Raw genomic sequence first — 17,887 nt, 5'->3', positions numbered from 1 at the left:
CTCTACCGCACTCCTTTCCCATCTCCGTGCAGGCGCCACCAACCAGCCAGCAGAGGTCGTAATCGCACTAGTCTGAGAGAGAGACCCCAACGATTGGCCTGAATAACAGTTCATGTGGCTGCTCATCCTCAGCCGGAAGGTAGAGCCGAGATTCGAACAGCGTGTGTTTTTACCTCTGCACCACCTGAGCGGTTTGTAAGTATAATTTTATTATTATTATTATTGTTATTATTAAGAATTTTTAAGAATTTTAATACCATGTTATTACTATATTATTTTTTTGTTTTATTATATATTTTTTTATTTTATATTTTTGTTTAGAATTATTTGTATTGTTAAGACTTATTAAAATTATTATTATTATTATTATTATTAATTTTTTTTATTGTTATTAAGAATTATTTGTTTAATATATAAAGTATTATTATTTTTTACTGTAATTATCAAGAATTATTTGTATTGTTAAGACTTATTAATATTATTGTTATTATTATTATTATTATTATTATTATGATTACTATTATTATTATTATTATTATTATTATTATTATTATGACCTTCTTTGTTAGAAGAATGGAGCTGTTAGTAGTTGGAACAAGCTGCCATAACAAGCTGGAAAAGTCAAGATATCCTGTAGTACCATCAACACACGAAAACTGGTTTTCCCGTGACCTTACCAAACCCAGTGAGGAGCTGTGGGGCGAGAGCATCCATGAACCTGGAAGATCTGGAGAGATTCTGGACTGAGGAGTCACTTTTACCTTTCTTGCTCTGATTAAACCATCTGAGATTCTGCATCAGAGAGTACTGGAGCGTAGAGAACATGGCTAAGTGCATTAATGTTGTCAAACTGAATTTAAAGCACCAAAATTCAAAAGACTTTATGTAAATAGACTGCCGTAAACTTAGCATGTGGCATCTCATCATTGGTCCGGTCAAATATCAGCCTTTTTCTCGGTGTCTCGGAGTCTCGGTGATGCACTGATTGAAAACATGAGCCGGTTTTAGATCTTCAGGTGTAATCAAGGTGCTTTAAACATGCTGCTGGTTTACGCTGAGCTTTTCAACAACCTGACAGGACCAAAAGTTCAGCCCTGAGGGACGCCGGTCATAAGTGCACCCTGTACACATCATACCCTCGTCTTGAAGGCACTTCTTGGAGGCGGAAGCTGGACTCGGTGAACGAATATCTCCGGCCCCGGCGGGGGGGGAGAATAAGAGCAATAATAACAGAGTTAAATAATAGTGCTCCCGCTAGCATGAGGGATAACAGAGTGACTGCATTAGCGTGGCAAGGGCGCCGCGTACTTGACGTGACTGTGCCAGTTTGCAATTAAGACGACAGAGTGGAACCTCAGCAAAAGTTGGAGTACAGAAAATTATGCCCCAAAGAGCTTATGAATCATTTATATGGACGCGGCGTCGCTCTGAACCGCGCTGACCCGTCGTGCCGGCGTCATTTTTTAACATTAAGAAAGTCACCACGGGCAAAAAAGATGAAGCAATAATGATACTTCCTAAATGTTCTTACCCGTGAATTCCTCAGATTTGATTTCATTCTGTCTGTCGCGTGTTTGCTTTTTATTAAAGAGCGTCTGGAGCGGCTTTATTAAAACAGAAACTAAAAATCTCTTTGTTTTGAAACGTTTTTAATGCGTTCAGGTGGCGCAGCAGTCTGTTACACTAGCATAATATCACTGAGACCCAGGTTTTGATCCGTATAGTGCTCGTGTACCATTCGGATGCAATTGGCAGTGTCTGAGGGGCGGCAGGATGAAACAGTGACACCTGCTGTCAGGTCAAGCCGCCTACATTAGTGGAGGAATATTTTACCATTAGCCCTTTCTGAGCAATGTGGAACAGGTTCCGTTCTAGTTCCATTTCATGCACCTAACTGGTGCATTTTCACCCACAATACGTCACCAGCTGGACCAAGTAGTAATAAGTATCATTTGTACTGTTATTATTATTATTATTATTATTATTATTATTATATTATTATTGTTATTATATTAATATTATTATTTATATTATTATTGTTGTTATTATTATAATTAATATTATTATTATTATTAATATTTATATTATTATTATTGTTATTATTATTGTTGTTATTATTTTTATTATTGTTATTATTATTTATATTATTGTTATTATTATTTATATAATTATAATAATAATTATTATTTATATTATTATTATTATTATTGTTATTATTATAATTATTATTATTATTTATATTATTATTATTTATTTTATTGTTATTATTTATATTATTGTTATTATTATTATTTTAAGAACAATATTAGGATATTATAATTATTACTCGTAGCAACAAAGAGCAGCTTTTTTTAATCATATGGAAACATCAATTGATGTAAGCCATGTGGCATTTCAGCACACTGGCTCCAAATAATACTATAATGCCTTGACCTTAATGCTAACTAGTGTCTCAAGTTCAAGTTTTTTTTTTACGTTTTTTATGTTCTCAAGTCTGACTAGCCATTGTGGGGATGCAGCAGTGCACCCTAAGTGCAGGTCATAAGCCCGGAATAGTAGGTGGGCTGCCTCAGGAAGGGTTCAAAATCGTTCATGTTCTGAAGACTTCCACACGACGCAAAGTGGCGTCTCACTGCAGACTCCTAAAAAATGACCAGAACGAGCTCTGAGACGTATCAGCCGTGGATTTCAGCGTGAAGTGTTTTCAAATCTACAATTTGAAAACACTTCACGCGGTCCGGACACCACAGATGGGCTCGTCCTTCTGAGTGCTGTAAGTTGATTGTCGCCACGGCAACAAGCAGCCGGGCTAACAGTGATGTCATTAATGATTGATAAAAATTGCCGCTCGAGAAGCTGTTATCCGGCGGCCGAGCCAATCAAGATGCACGCGCAGGTGAGGTCGGAGGTTAACGTACACCTGAAAATGTCGATCACTTCAGAGCAGGTTCAGGATTTTAATAAAATAAAATCATAAAATCGAGTGAATACAGGAGCCAAAAGAAGTGTTTTTGTTTTTGCTGTTTTGCACTCGCGAGCCACCGTAGGCTCTCCACGACAATATTAACAACACGCCTCAAAGCGGGAACGCTCGCGAGCGACGGGGCTTTATTGCTCCCCGATTTCAAATGAAGAGGAATTTAATTCCAGAGCCGCGCTCCTCCTCTATCGCCTTTTACGTCCTAATGAACACATTTGTATGTTGGGCGCTTTTGATCGGGCTCCTCGGCTCTCGTCTACATCTGTGAGAGAAACTTTCTTTGAAAGTGTCTTCATGCCTCGAGAGAACGGCTGAATAATTGAAACTATAAAATCGAGCGAAATTATGGCCTTTAAACACAGGCTGGGGGAAAAACACGGAGAGGAGCGGAGCACGGAGAAGCAAATGACTGCTTTGTTTTGGGGGGGAAAATGACATTTGACAAAGATGTAACAGGTGGTGCTATTTGTTCTGCGACCGCGGGGTAATTTCCACAGGATCACGACTGTTTGCGCTCCAGCTTTGCGCTCGCTGAGAATCCGGTCTGAACCGAACACTGGATGTGAGGGAGGGGGGAGGGGGGAGCGGCGGCGAGACGGCGGCAGCGAGGAAACGAAGACGGTGCCTCAAAATGAGATTCTGATGTTTCAGCCACACCCATCACTAACAACAATGGAACATTAATTCTACAGCATTTAATATATTCTATGCTTCAAACTTTGTTTCAACAGTTTAGGGAAGGCCCTTTACTCTTATAGTATGGCAAGCATGGTTTATAAAAGCAGGCTTTGATAAGCCACTTTAAAATCTTGCAGTAAGCCTCCCCAGAAGAGTGGAAGGGACTTTTTTCACCCCCTCATATAAATTACCAGGTTGGGTACCCCCCGGGACCTTGATGCTTGATTCATGAAGATCGATCATGGTCACATGAACAAAGGAAAGGTAGGAAAGAAGCATCCATCCATTCATTAATCCATCCATCCATCCACTCACCAGTCCATCCATCCATTCATCCATCCATACTCTCACCAGTCCATCCATCCATCCATCTATTTATCCATCCATCCATCCATTCATCCATCCAACCACTCACCAGTCCATCCATCCATTCATCCATCCATACACTCACCAGTCCATCCATCCATCCATCTATTTATCCATCCATCCATCCATTCATCCATCCAACCACTCACCAGTCCATCCACTCATTCATTCATCCATCCACTCACCAGTCCATCCATCCATCCATCCACTCACCAATCCATCCATCCATCCATTCATCCAGATGTTGTGCACAGATGATCATGAGACCTAGTGCACTAATTAGGCATACTATTCAGTAAGCTAGGCTGCAATATGAAACACAGCCTGTTTTGATCACTGCAGTTTCTTCGAGCTTCATCATCAGAAGACACAAATTGATGAATAAAATTTCACTCACTAAGACCGTGTTTAAAGCCCTCACACGTCTCTCCAGACTTTTAATGTCATTAAAAATAACGTCTGACCCTGCAGAACCACAAACACACTGACCGCCATCTTCCTCACGCCATGTTTCAGTAGTGAAGATGAGCGCTGAGATGACCAGTTTAGAAGCTTTTTATTAAACCAGGCTCTCGGCTGCTGGACGAAGCGTCGCACCAGGAGGAGACGTTTCACTCTCTCTCATATCGCAGGGCAGTAATGGACCGGCTTAATGGCTTCATCCGACTCCCTTCATGATCAAAGCCCCCAACTGTTCCCTCACAGCAATCTTTCCTTTCCCGAGCCGCAGCTTTTCACCAGCGTTTTAGCGTGCCTTCTTCAGTGCGTCGACTGACCTCCGCTTCGTTAAAGCTTCTCTGGTGCGATGAGAAGTACGAGAACCCAATAAGGAAGCATCAGTCGATGGCCTGCTACCCTGACATTTTATTCTTATATCTTATCTTCTTCCTTTCATTCATCCTTCAGTGAGAGCATGATAATTGCCTAAACTGTGATGCTTTCTCCACCATGCTTCACAGTCTGTGTGCAGTTGTAGCTTCTTACACGTTTCCTCTTTTGGAAAGCCTTTCTACAAAATCTTCAAGTGTGTCTGTGCAGGTCCTCAGGTGGTGCAGCGGCACACCAGCGCTGTGATTCTGAGCTCCCGGGTTCCAATCTCGGTTCTGCTACCCGTCGACTAGGCGCCCTTTAGCAGGCATACTTGTGTGAGCGGCGGGACTAAGGTGTGGGGTTGTTAACGCTGTGGTTGCCCAGGGTGCCTGTACAGAAACTGAAGCAGAGTGGAGATCAGGGCGTGGCTCTCCGTACGTGAAGTCGATCTCATGCGCAAACCCACCGAAGTATGGGAGGGTAAGAAGGGACTAGTGGACTGCACACACGTCGGAGGGAGCGTGTCAGGCGAATAAATACCCTCCTTGGACGGTGTCCCCAGCAGCGGGGGGGAAAAGGGGGTAAAAATGCATAAATAAAAGTGTGTCTGTGGAAATTTGTGCCCAGTCAGATAAAGAGAAAGAGTTTGAGACGTCTGTGAGTCGAGGCTCTGATGTTCTAAACTTTATTTTGATGTAGTTCGCTGAGAGACTGAATTGACCTCAGTCCGAGTCATTATTCTTTTCATAACAGAATTTTTTTACTGTGGAGGATTTTGGCCGCTCGGCCTCTGCAGCAATGCGGGAAAATTTATGGTCCAGTGAGAAAATGAAATTATCCTGAATGGGCGAGTGTGCCGCCGAGCGCCGGGTCAATTTCATTACGGCCCCAAAATAAAGCTTTTTAATATTAAACCTAATTTCGACCTCTTTCCAATCTCAGAGGAGATCAGGCTGATACGTCAAGTTCTGGAGATTAGCGTCGCGGCGTAATCACCTTTAGCTTAACGACACAATCGGATCATTTCAGTCGATAGGGTTGTTCTGCTGTCGCTAGTCACGCTAGCTCTTCGCTCGTATCTCAAGACGCGGTGAAGTCCTGCAGGAGAAAAGCGGCGCGCTAACAGATACATCTTCATAACTCGTAAACAACTGCGAGCGACAGCTTTAATTGGATTTCTCAATCAATTTGTTGCAGAGACGAGATAAACTCCGGGAGTAGATAATCTCCCGATCTGTAGTAATAACGCCGTCGCGCTCTTATTGATTGCACGTTGCGTACCTCACCACGCTCAGACTTATGCTGCAGATACAGAACAGTTGGTCTCCATCTGTTTTCACGCTCGCGCTGATCAATCCTGTGTGTTTTTATCTCCATATTTTACATTTCAGCGTAAGGATCGACTCGGATGGGCTTCCAGGAGGGCATTAATCTGATTAGCGCCGCGGCACCTCGTAGATTCGGGAGAAAATACAAACTCAGGAACATTTTATACTTTCTACAAGCGGATATTTAGTTAAAACTCGGATTAGCCGTGACTAGGGTGTCCGTACGTCCGGTTTTAGGGCAGTCCGGCGCGATGCCCGGAGGGACACGTATCTGTCCTCCTTTGGAAGCCCCAACTGTTCCTACACAGCGACCCGCCGTGATGAGATCTTTCCGTTCCTGAGCTGCAGCTTTTCACCAGCGTTTCAGCGTGCATGCTGGAACACTGACTGCTTCAGTGCGTCGACTGACCGCCGCTTCGTTCCAGCTTCTTTGATGGGATGAGACGTATGAGAACCCAACCAGGAAGCTTCGGTCGATGGGATGCTAAAATAAATTCCACCAGACTGGCTAAGTAGCTAGAATTAGCAGTGTAATTAATGCTAATGCATTGCTAACAGTTCTCAAATGAGCAGGCGAGTCCAGCGCTAAGCGTTTGTCATAATATTTGGTGCAAATTTACACTTGGTTAGTTAGCACCAGTGCTACATGTTTTGACCCTGAGCAGAGATGGTCAGTATGCCTACTTACACTTTTAATTCGAACGATCATGCCCGGATTTGCCCTCTAATACTAGACCTCACGCTTCCTCGTCGCACGTTTATGTACGAGCGGCCGCGCGGCCGGCGGACGTGTCGATCGCTACGCTAAAATCAACACCGCATTCAGACATAAAAACAAGCAACAGAATTAGCGATCGGCCGCCGGAGGAAACCCGTCTGAAAGCGAGACACGTGTAATTCCACGTGAACGCTCGTACCGATTTCTTTCAGGTGGCTCGTAAACTAACGGCCCCGGGGCCCGAACAGGATGACAAATATTGTTCATAATGGCTGAAAACTAATGAAGCGTGAGATGCAGCGAGAGCTACGTGAGAGCCAGAGGCGGTTAGCGCAGTTAGCTCAGTTAGCTCAGTTAGCTTGCTCCTGCACTTCTCTCACTAGTTTCCCCCCATTATTTTTGGCTCATGGAGTCCCTGCAGTTCTTCACCTTCCCTCCGCCCCTCACCCCTCCGCCCCTCACCCCTCCACCCCTCACCCCTCCGCCCTTCACCCCTCCGCCCCTCCGTCCTCTCCACGCGTTCACTCCATTTTTCTGGACTGATTACGGCGCAGTTTTTTAAGAGAATCTGGCGAGCGCTGATACTCGTGGTCGTGTAGTAAATGTCAGCCAGAGGCGGCCGGACGCGAGAGCAATGACGTGTGCTCCAAATCCAGCCTGGAATCTGTAGTTTCAATCTAGAAATGGAAAGTTTGGTACTAAAACAAGCCTTTATTGGTACAACTAGAACCTTTGGTACTTGAACTGGAGTCTTTGGTACTAAAATATGCCTTTGGTGCTGGAACTAGAACTTTTGGTACTAAAACAAGCCTTTGGTACTTGAACTGGAGTCTTTGGTACTGAAACTGGAACCTCTGGTACTGAAACTGGAGCTTTTGATACTGGAACTGGAGTCTTTGGTACTAAAACAAACCTTTGGTGCTGGCACTAAAACTTTTGGTACTGAAACTGGAGTCTTTGGTACTGGAACTGGAACCTTTGTTACTAAAACAAGCCCTTGGTACTGGAACTAAAGCTTTTGGTACCAAAACTGGGGTATTTAGAACTAAAACTGGAGCCTCTGGTACTGAAACTGAAGCTTTTGGTACTGGAACTGAAGCTTTTGGTACTGGAACTGAAGCCTGTGGTACTGAAACTGGAGTCTTTGGTACTAAAACAAGCCCTTGGTACTGGAACTAAAGCTTTTGGTACTAAAACTTGACTTTGGTATTAGAACTGAAGCCTTTGGTACTGGAACTGAAGCTATTGGTACTGGAACTGGAGTATTTGGTACTAAAACAAGTTTTTGGTTCTAGAACTGGAGCATATGGTACTGGAACAAGTCTTTGGTACTGAAACTGGAACCTCTGGTACTTGAACTGGAGTCTTTGGTACTGGAACTGAAGCTATTGGTACTGGAACTGGAACTTTTGGTACTAGAACATTTACCTCTGTGGTGTTAGCAGACACTTTTATGCCGCGTGCTGCTCTGATCTGATGAGTTTCCCGGCACCGGCCGCCGGTGTGACGTGCATTAGAACCCCTCACACACTCTCCACATCACGGCCGCACGACAGCGTCGGTGTTCCGAGCGTCTCACGGAAATCTAATTGCATTATTCGGGGGCCGGTCGGTGAGTTAGCGTAATTAGATTATCTTCGGGCCCCTCGGAGCGAAAACAGAAAGAGAAAGCGGCGGCGTTATACATTATTCATGGAACGGAGCAGGAGCTCATTAGCTAAAATGGACAACTTTATGATAACTGTTTTTATTGTGTGTGTGTAATTAAAGACGAGTTTCTTTCTTCCAGAAGAAAAATGCGCGCGGGTTCCAGCGCTAACTGAAAAGTCACTTTTTCGGTTGTTTATAAATAGCACCGGGAGACCGTAATAAATCACCGGCGGTAATTAAGGCGAAGTACTCGGCCGACTTGTCATCGAAAAGCTGATTTATCATTATGAGAGAACGAGTCGGAGCTCCGCCTCGACTCTAATCTGTAAAAATGCTAAAGAAATGGCAGAAAGTGAAGCTGTAATCGCTGCACCGTTATGTAGCATTTAGCATTTATCCCAATCGAGTCATATCCAGTTACCCGATTTTGATTTCTGCCTGGTTGGGTTTGTATTTCCCTCCAACACGTTGAGGTGGGTTCATGTGGAGATCCGTATCGCGCACGGACAGTCACGCACTGATTTCTGTTATTCCTTTGGGGCATCCGACAAGCTCGTGGTCAGACGTCCAAATACTTTTGGCACGACGGCGTCCGGCTTGTTTGCTAACATTCATCAGAACCCAGTCAGGCGAAGCTGAACCCACACGCCAGGAAAACCAGGAACCTCTAACATTACCTACACCGCTTTGCATTACCATGATTACGATGATGGCATTTATTGATGCGCCGCTCCTGCGCTGCCCCGTAACGCCATCGTGCCAAATGGAAGCAGACAGTCTGAAGCATGGGTGCACGCGGCTGCGCCCTCTCAGCGCCCGTAACCCGGCGCTCGGGTTTCTGCAGATTTGATTTCGTGCAGCTTCATCCTGCCAGGATTTCATTCGTATTCAGCACATACATGCAGAAACTGGAGCTGCTGCTTACGGCTCGGGTTGCACCAGCGCATCAGCACAGCAGCGGATCGGAATCCGCTCGACACGTTTTTGACACGCAGCCAGATGCGATATTAAAAAACGGCGTGAATCCTTCAGTCCGGCGTTCGTCCCGCTGACTCGATTTAGCACCGTACGGCCAAAAGTATTCGTACACCTGACTTAAACGTATGGAGATCTGTATAGCGCATGGAGAGTCTCTCACAGATCTTCGTTATCCCCCGTTTCATTGTGCAAGCGCCATCGATTGGCCAGCAGAGGTCGTAAGTGCTGCACACAGGAAAAAATAGAAACGTTGTGCGGCGCCCCTGAAGCAGAGAGGGTTAAGGGCCTTGCTCAAGGGCCCGACAGTGGCTTTATGGCAGGGCTGGGATTTGAACTTTCAATCTTTTGATTGATAGCACAAAGCTCTGCCCACTTTCAAAAGCAAAAATGGGTCACAGAGAAATAAAAATGAACCAGCACGTGATCGTCCCCTTGTGGAAGCTTTATGTTACATCTTGTACACCACAGTGGGACCAGATTGTACAGAGCAAAACAGAGAGAGTAAGATGTTATCACTGTTGAGGGAATCGAACCCAGGCCCTTCCTTCTGTGAGGCGATAATTCTACCCGCTCCACCCACTGTACTTACTGATCTGACACAAATAAGTGCAACGATGGTGCAAAAACGGAAATTCGGCGAGCGGCTGAATACTTTTGGACACCCCCGCAAACCTGCCCGACTGGAACACGGTATCGTTAACGACATTTCCGCTAGCAGAAGCGATTCGGTTCAGCCGCCGTGCTGAATTTTTCTTATGTTTTCGGTCGTATTTCATCACATCCCGCCTCCCGTTCCTGCACCCGTCCAAACACTGACACGGAACGTCCCACGAGCCCGGCGGCATCCGACGCGTCTCCTCCCGCCTAAACTGCTCTAACAGGAAACCTGACGTTTTTTTCTCTCCGCCGGGATGTTCGACACGAGCGGCCGAAATCTGAGCGCCACGCGACGCGGCGAAGATTCCTGCGAGCAAATCGCGTCAGGCGTGGAAAATTAATTGTATCCTTCGCCGTGGAGAACGTTCTCAAATGCAAATGTCAGCTCATTTCAGCAGGTAATGCGAAACTGCCGGGAGGCGCCGGCACTCGTCTCCGGAACACGCGCACACACACACACTCACATACACACACACTCACACACACACACTCACACACACACACTGCAGCAGAGTGATTCCGCTCCTTCTTTACTTGCCTAATAAAAAGCCAATAAAAGCCGACTGCTCCATCCATCCCGCTATCTCACCGCCGCCTCGTCACCGACGCCGATAAGTTTCACCGCCGCGTTATCATATTAGAGACAATTAGCGCTGACCTGCCAGTTAGCAAGAGAAATCGCGGCGTAGAAAATCTCAATTTAGCATTTTAAACGTACGCCAGATAGAACCGAACCTGCAGCTCTGTTTTTCATTCATTTGCACTTTTGGCTTCAACCTGATCAAGGTCGCTGTGACTCACTCACACACACACACACACACACACTCACTCACTCACACACTCACACACTCATACACTCACACACTCACTCACACACTCACTCTCACTCACACACTTACACACTCACACACTCATACACTCACACACTCACTCACACACTCACTCACATGCTCATACACACACACACACACACACTCACTCTCACTCACACACTTACACACTCACACACTCACTCAACTCAACTCAAAAGAAGCTTTATTGGCATGACAAATAAGGACATTCGTATTGCCAAAGCAAGTTACAGAGAAATAATAACAATAAAAATAAGAAAGAACAAAAATATACAGAATAGTTACATGTGCAAAAAATATAGAATAGAATAAAATATTAATAAAAACAGTGCAAAATAATAACAATAAAAAGTATAATATTTACAATAATGAGGTAGAAAAACAATCAGTTTGTGCTCACACACTCACTCGCACACTTACACACTCACACACTCACTCTCACTCACACACTTACACACTCACTCACACACTCGCTCGCACACTTACACACTCACACACTCACTCACACACACACTCACACTCACACACACTAAGCAGTCAGTCAACCTGCTGCATGTTTTTTTTAAATTGGGACGGAAACCTTAGTGGAGAACCTGCCAAACTCGCATCGTCACGGCCCGATCTCCATCATCCCCCGTCTCTGTGCAGTACCATCGATCATCCAGCAGAGGTCGTAACTGCAGCAGTTATAATGAATCCCCTCCGACACGCCCTCCCTCAGACCAACGCCGAGCGTCCTGAACGTTTTATATAAGGTATAAATGTTGATCATTAAACGGTTTTAACGTTACAGACTCGATCTCATCATTTTATCTTCTCTGGCTCGCAGCCACCAGGACACTACAGATCTCAGTAAATGTAATGGATCAGGATAAAAAAGCCCGCACGCCAGATACGGGGAGGGGACGCCGTGGGGCGGGGCAGGGGGGCGCTCGGAAAAACGAGCCGGGGGTGCGACTATCTGCTCCATCTCCCTTTTCATCTTGAATCCATTAACTGGACCGGGTGAAATTAATTACATCCAGACGTCAGAGTCGTTACAGACACCACGTTCACCTCCCAAAATTTTGATTCAATTTCCAAGCTACAAAGGGGGGCGCAAATTGAGGTGGGGGGAGGGGGGTGATGATGGGCAGCAGGACCACCACGAATTTCACATGGACAAAAGTATTCGGACGCCCCTTCTAATGATTGAATTTGAATGTTTCAGCCTCAACGACTGCTAACAGGTGTAATAAATCAGTTATATAAAGGAAATTATATGCTTCCAACTTTGCAGCACACAGTTTAGGGAAGGTCCTCTCCTGTTCCAGCATGACTGCGGCCACAAATTCCCACAGACTTACTCCAAAGTCTTGTAAGAAGCCTTCTAGCTGAAAAGATCACATGCAGGTGACTGGATTAATAGCATGTATTTAGAACAAAAAGAGTGTCCAGATACTTTTGGCCTGTGTGTTTAGTACAGAATAATATGCCGTAGCACATCGGACGCTGCCTCTAATCGTCACACGTCCCGCGCCATCGTTCAGGTCCCCGTTAGCTCCTCCAGGCGCGGACATTTAATTACGAGCCGCGAGCTGTCATGTTCTTCGCCGGCGCGGCCATTACACGACGGCGAAACTCTAACCGCCACACCGCCGCTCGTACTCATAACTCACGGCCGCGGGCTGTCATGTAGGAGGACGCTCATTAAATAACGCCAGCGCCGCCGCGCGAGAGGGACGGTCGGCAGTCAGCGGCGACAAAACCGCGTTAATTACCTCCCGCCTGACAACAGTGTGGGCCGAGCCGTGAAATCAAACCCGTGGGTTTGAGTCTCTCCTGAAATTTGTGACACGCACCCACACCTGGCGAGTACCTGACAACATGCAGTCGTGGACTCCAGACGAGGAAAGATTCGCTCCTCGTTTAGAACGGCGGCGTAATGAAAGCAAACGTACTCCGCTTAACGATCCGCTGGCTGGGAAAAGACGCTAGCTGTGAAATGTATTGTTTTGTGACATGTATTGAGCCGGACCGGAGGTGTAGCCCCCTTTGCCACTGAAACAGTGACCCCTACTGTCTGGTTGGGGCACTGGTACAAGCCGATAGCACGACTGAGCCCTGAAGCGTAAGTGTGAATGTTTATCTGCCTGCATGTTCCTCACAGCTGTGATAAACTTGACTTATACCGTCCACAAATGTCCCCGATAACGCAGAAGCCAGCGATGCCGCTGAAGCGTCCACAAACAATCGAGCATCTGAGCGCTGAGGTTAAGCACGCACTCGTACTTCAGACTGGCAGAGAAAATTGAAGCCGCCACGACTCGGGCAACAGCAGGGACGCCAGCCGGCCTTCTTAAATTCTCCACTCGGCATGTAATGCGACGCTCGAGCCGCCAAGACCTCGTGCTGGTATCCTGGTGATCACAGGTCAGCCGGGATGGAAATCGATAGGCAGATAGGAGGAGGGTTCGAACGCGGCACGCGCCGCCTCATTCGTTCCTCCCGTAACGTAGTAAATCTAAATACAGACGGTGTGTGCACCTTATTATATAGCGCAGCTTATCACTGTCTTATGAAATTGCATTTTCTCCTGAACGCTGGAGCCTGGAGGAGCGTCGATCATCGCCGCAAACGCGCCGCGTCACGTTCGCTAAGTGATTTATTACGTTCCAGGTTAGCTGAGAGATCTTACAGCCAGGCCTGCATTTATCAGAACGCCAAAACTAAATACGGGTGGCACGGCGACGCAGCGGGTGGCGCCGCCTCACAGCGAGAAGACCTGGGTTCAAAATGCATGTGTCCCTGTGGGTTTTCGTCTGGGTGCTCCGGTTTCCTCCCACAAGTCCAAAGACGTGCAGTCGACCTATCCAGGGTGTTCAGGTCGGCCTGTCTGCAGCCCGAGCGCCCCCTCCGAAATCCTCCCTGTTTCCTCCACACAGCTCTCCTGTGAGCTACCCTACTTCCAGCACCGCTGCACACACACACACACACACACACACACACACACGTACAGATGGAAGCGCGTCCTGCACCAGTTGTCAAATGGAGCATCTTGTCTAGTTTGACCTTCATAAAAACGCATATCTGGAGGGTGTTAATCTAATTGAGCTCGTCCATAATTGATGACACGGCGCTCTCCCGTGCATTTAAATCCACATCGACATGCCGCGCGGCTAAACCCGCGTCCGAACCGCCGCCACGTCTCCGACGGCGTCTCCGGCCTAATGTTTGCTCCGTCTGTCACGCCGTTCCTTACAGCGTGTTACTTCTGTCTGATGAAAAATGATGCCCATTAGTAACACTTTTATAAATCCTAAACACAGCAAGAAGGTCCTGGGTTCGATTCTCAGTTGGAGCGATCCAAGTCCTTTCTGTGTGGAGTTTGCATGTTCTCCCTGTTCTCCTGTGTCTGTGTGGGCTTCCTCCCACAGTCCAAAAACATGCAGTCAGGTTAACTGGAGACACTACAGCCCCCTTCCCCCAGGTATGAGTGTGTGTGTTTGTGTGTGTGTCCTGTGGTGACCTGGCAGCCTGTCCAAGGTGGTTCCCGGATGCGCCTCCTGATGCAACACTCCTATTCCTTTGGACTTGTGACCTGCACTGAGAGCGCACTGATCAGTGTACTTTCCAATGGCTAGACTTGGTTTCCTCTCCGATAGCATGGCTGAGATTCGAACCCTGGATCCACAGATCTTCTGAGTAATCGGCTAGCGTACTTCAGCACTGCGCCGACAATAACGGTATATAAGATATAATAAATAATGTTTAATGCATTATGAATGTAAGATGAATGGCCAGTGTTTTCCCGTCCATGACTCCAGCTGACGAACGTCCTCTCATGAAAATCCTCCGGTACGGAATCAGACTCTCATCATTTATAACAGGAAGTGGGAGACGTTATATTTCAGGCGCGGCGTTTTCGGATGGTTTTGATGGATGATGTTCCGTCCGTCTCGGGTCTCTGCAGGCGCACTCGGGTTTTAACGGCTGAATAAGTTCCACAGTTCTGACCCATTTTCATCTCCTCGGCTGTAATACGTCCTGATTATTATTATTATTATTATTACCTGAATCGGAATCATGCGGATAAATCACATGTCGGGCCCCCACGGCTATAATGAAACCCATGGAGTGATTTAGCTCTGAAAAAAATACGAATAAATAAATAATAAAAACACGTTCTGACCCAGTTAGAGCTCAGACACAGGGGGGCTGTGTTTAACTCCACCTGAGTTTGAGGAGCCATTAAGGGGAGCGATGGAGTCGCGGATGATATTTAAGAGACCTGATAAATGCTGCCGTGTTGGACTCTCGGTTCTGCTGATCCGGATGTGATTTAGAACTCTGGAAATGTTCTCGCGGGCGGCGGAATGGGACGAGTTTTCGCTGACGCACATTTGGTTAATGATTTCAAAATGTTTATGACCGGTTATAAATCTAATAAAGTATTTTTTTGCAAATGCGGTGCCAAAATCTGTGCGGTAATTAAAGCCATATTTCAGGGATATTGTACAGATTCAGGGATAACGCCGCTCGCTCTAAAAGGCTATTTCTTTTTTTCCAGAGCGGCAAAACAACCCGCAGGTGTTTCCAGGGGCGACATCAGTCTCACGGACCTTCATTAGGGAGAAAGCCATCGCCCATTAATTCTCTGACGGTTAACGTTAACGCTAGAAAACATTAATTAATGCCACAAATTACCCGGAGCCCAGAGGGACGCCGTAACCTTAGAGCCGCTTCATCATCCGTCCTCCCTCTGCAATTAGCCGCGCGTCCAGAGATGGGTACACAGTCGCCGGCTTTGTTTGAAGTCGCCTGTCTGGTATGTTCTGTTTATCCCATAATTCCCTTCGTTCGTAATTTGTCTGAGAAGATTCGTCACCGGTGACTGATAAATCGTCTGAGCACGAGCTTCACACCTAAAGAAATAATAATACAGGCGCTTGTTTACACACCTGTGAGGTGCGTGTTTGAGTTCTGGTAATGCTTCTTAGTCCAAAAATGATACACACCCCTTCTAACAGGTATATAAAGGAAATGATGTGCTTACAATGATGTGCAGCAACAGTTTAGGGAAGGTTTGTGCACAAAGTAAGCTCTATAAAGACAGTGTCCTGCACAGAGTTCCAACCTCAACCCAACTCAACAGCTCTGGAATGAACTGGAACATCAGCTGTACAAATGCTGTCAAGTTTTGGGGTCTTCAAATGCTCAATAGGGATCCTGGTTGGCAGCCCGAGGGGCCTGGAGGAACATGGAGATCGGTGTGTAACTCTTTGTCCCGCTGAGATTCGAACACTGGATCCCCAGATCTCAGCAGTAGTGGGTTAGCCAGCAGGCGCCACCCCTCAGATACACACATGGAGGAACACGCTAGACTTTAGGCTGCTTGAGCAAACAGATGGAGTCGCTGTTCCATCTGGCCTTCCCTCCCTCAGACACGTCCAATCAGTTAGGTAGACCTTGGCTCACAAGCAAAGTTCCAATTCGTCTTTACAGACCTTGTTTTGTGCACCGGTCGCAGTCATACTAAAACAGGAAAAGGCCTTCCCCAAACTGTTGGGACAAATTAAAAAGCATATATATTTTTTTTTTTTTAACTGCTTCTGTATTTAGGCATCATCACACTGGAAATGATCTTTATATCGGACTTGGCACAGTTTTTATGCTGGATGCCCTTCCTGATGCAACCCTCCTATTTCAATCCAGGCTTGGGACCTGCACAGAGAGCGCACCGACAAGTTCACCTTCTAATGGCTAGCCCATCCTATCATATATTAGTCAATCCTCAGATCACAGCAGTAGATAGATAGATAGATAGATAGATAGATAGATAGATAGATAGATAGATAGATAGATAGATAGATAGATAGATAGATAGATAGATAGATAGATAGATAGATAGATAGATAGATAGATAGATACTTTATTAATCTTACATTCTGGGTTTACAGAACGATAACAAATTCAAACCCAGGTCTTTAGTGTCAGTGACAGTGATGCTCCGGTCCCTCGTCTCTCCAGCATCATTTGCGAGGGTCCTGCAGACGAAGACTCCTCCTGTAGCACCAGTCTCGAGGGTCGTGCTACCGCCGTGGAGAGGGTAAATACGAGAGATCTTCGTCGGCCGGTTGATGGAAGCTCTCTGAAATGAGGTGAGGGAGGATGGGACCCTGATGAAAAATTAAAGAACAGTGAGCGGTGGAGAGAATCACTTAAAGGCCGATCGTCTTCTTAAATATGCCGGCTTTCGCCGAGACGTTCGGGGAAGACTCCGGCGTGAAGCCGGGCTCGATTTGTTGATGCTGGACTGGACCGGCGCACCCAGGAGAGTGGTCCGGTTTAATTAACGCTGGGTGCTTTATGCACTGATCTGAGCTTATAAACACCAGATGAACAACTTTATACTGAAGAAAATGCTAATGCGATAAAGTAGCGCTCCTAAGTTTGGGTTTCTGTCTTCTGTCAGTCCAGGATTTCTGTAGAACTTCTGTAGAGTTGATCAGAATTTACTGTACATGAGATGCTTAATATTTATGATTATCCTTGTGCTTCTATACAGTATGTGGTTAAACCTTTAATGGTCTGTTTAACCATTTGAGTCTAAATACTTGGGTATATAAATATATACACCAATCAGCCATAACATTAAAACCACCTCATTGTTTCTACACTCACTGTCCATTTTATCAGCTCCACTTACCATATAGAAGCACTTTGTAGTTCTACAATTACTGACTGTAGGCCATCTGTTTCTCTACATGCTTTGTTAGGACCCCCACAGGACCACCACAGAGCAGGTATTATTTAGGTGGTGGATCATTCTCAGCACTGCAGTGACACTGACATGGTGGTGGTGTGTTAGTGTGTGTTGTGCTGGTATGAG

This window comes from Trichomycterus rosablanca, chromosome 25, assembly GCF_030014385.1.
Source record: "Trichomycterus rosablanca isolate fTriRos1 chromosome 25, fTriRos1.hap1, whole genome shotgun sequence".
Taxonomy (NCBI): Eukaryota; Metazoa; Chordata; class Actinopteri; order Siluriformes; family Trichomycteridae; genus Trichomycterus; species Trichomycterus rosablanca.
This window is presented reverse-complemented; position numbering follows the sequence as displayed.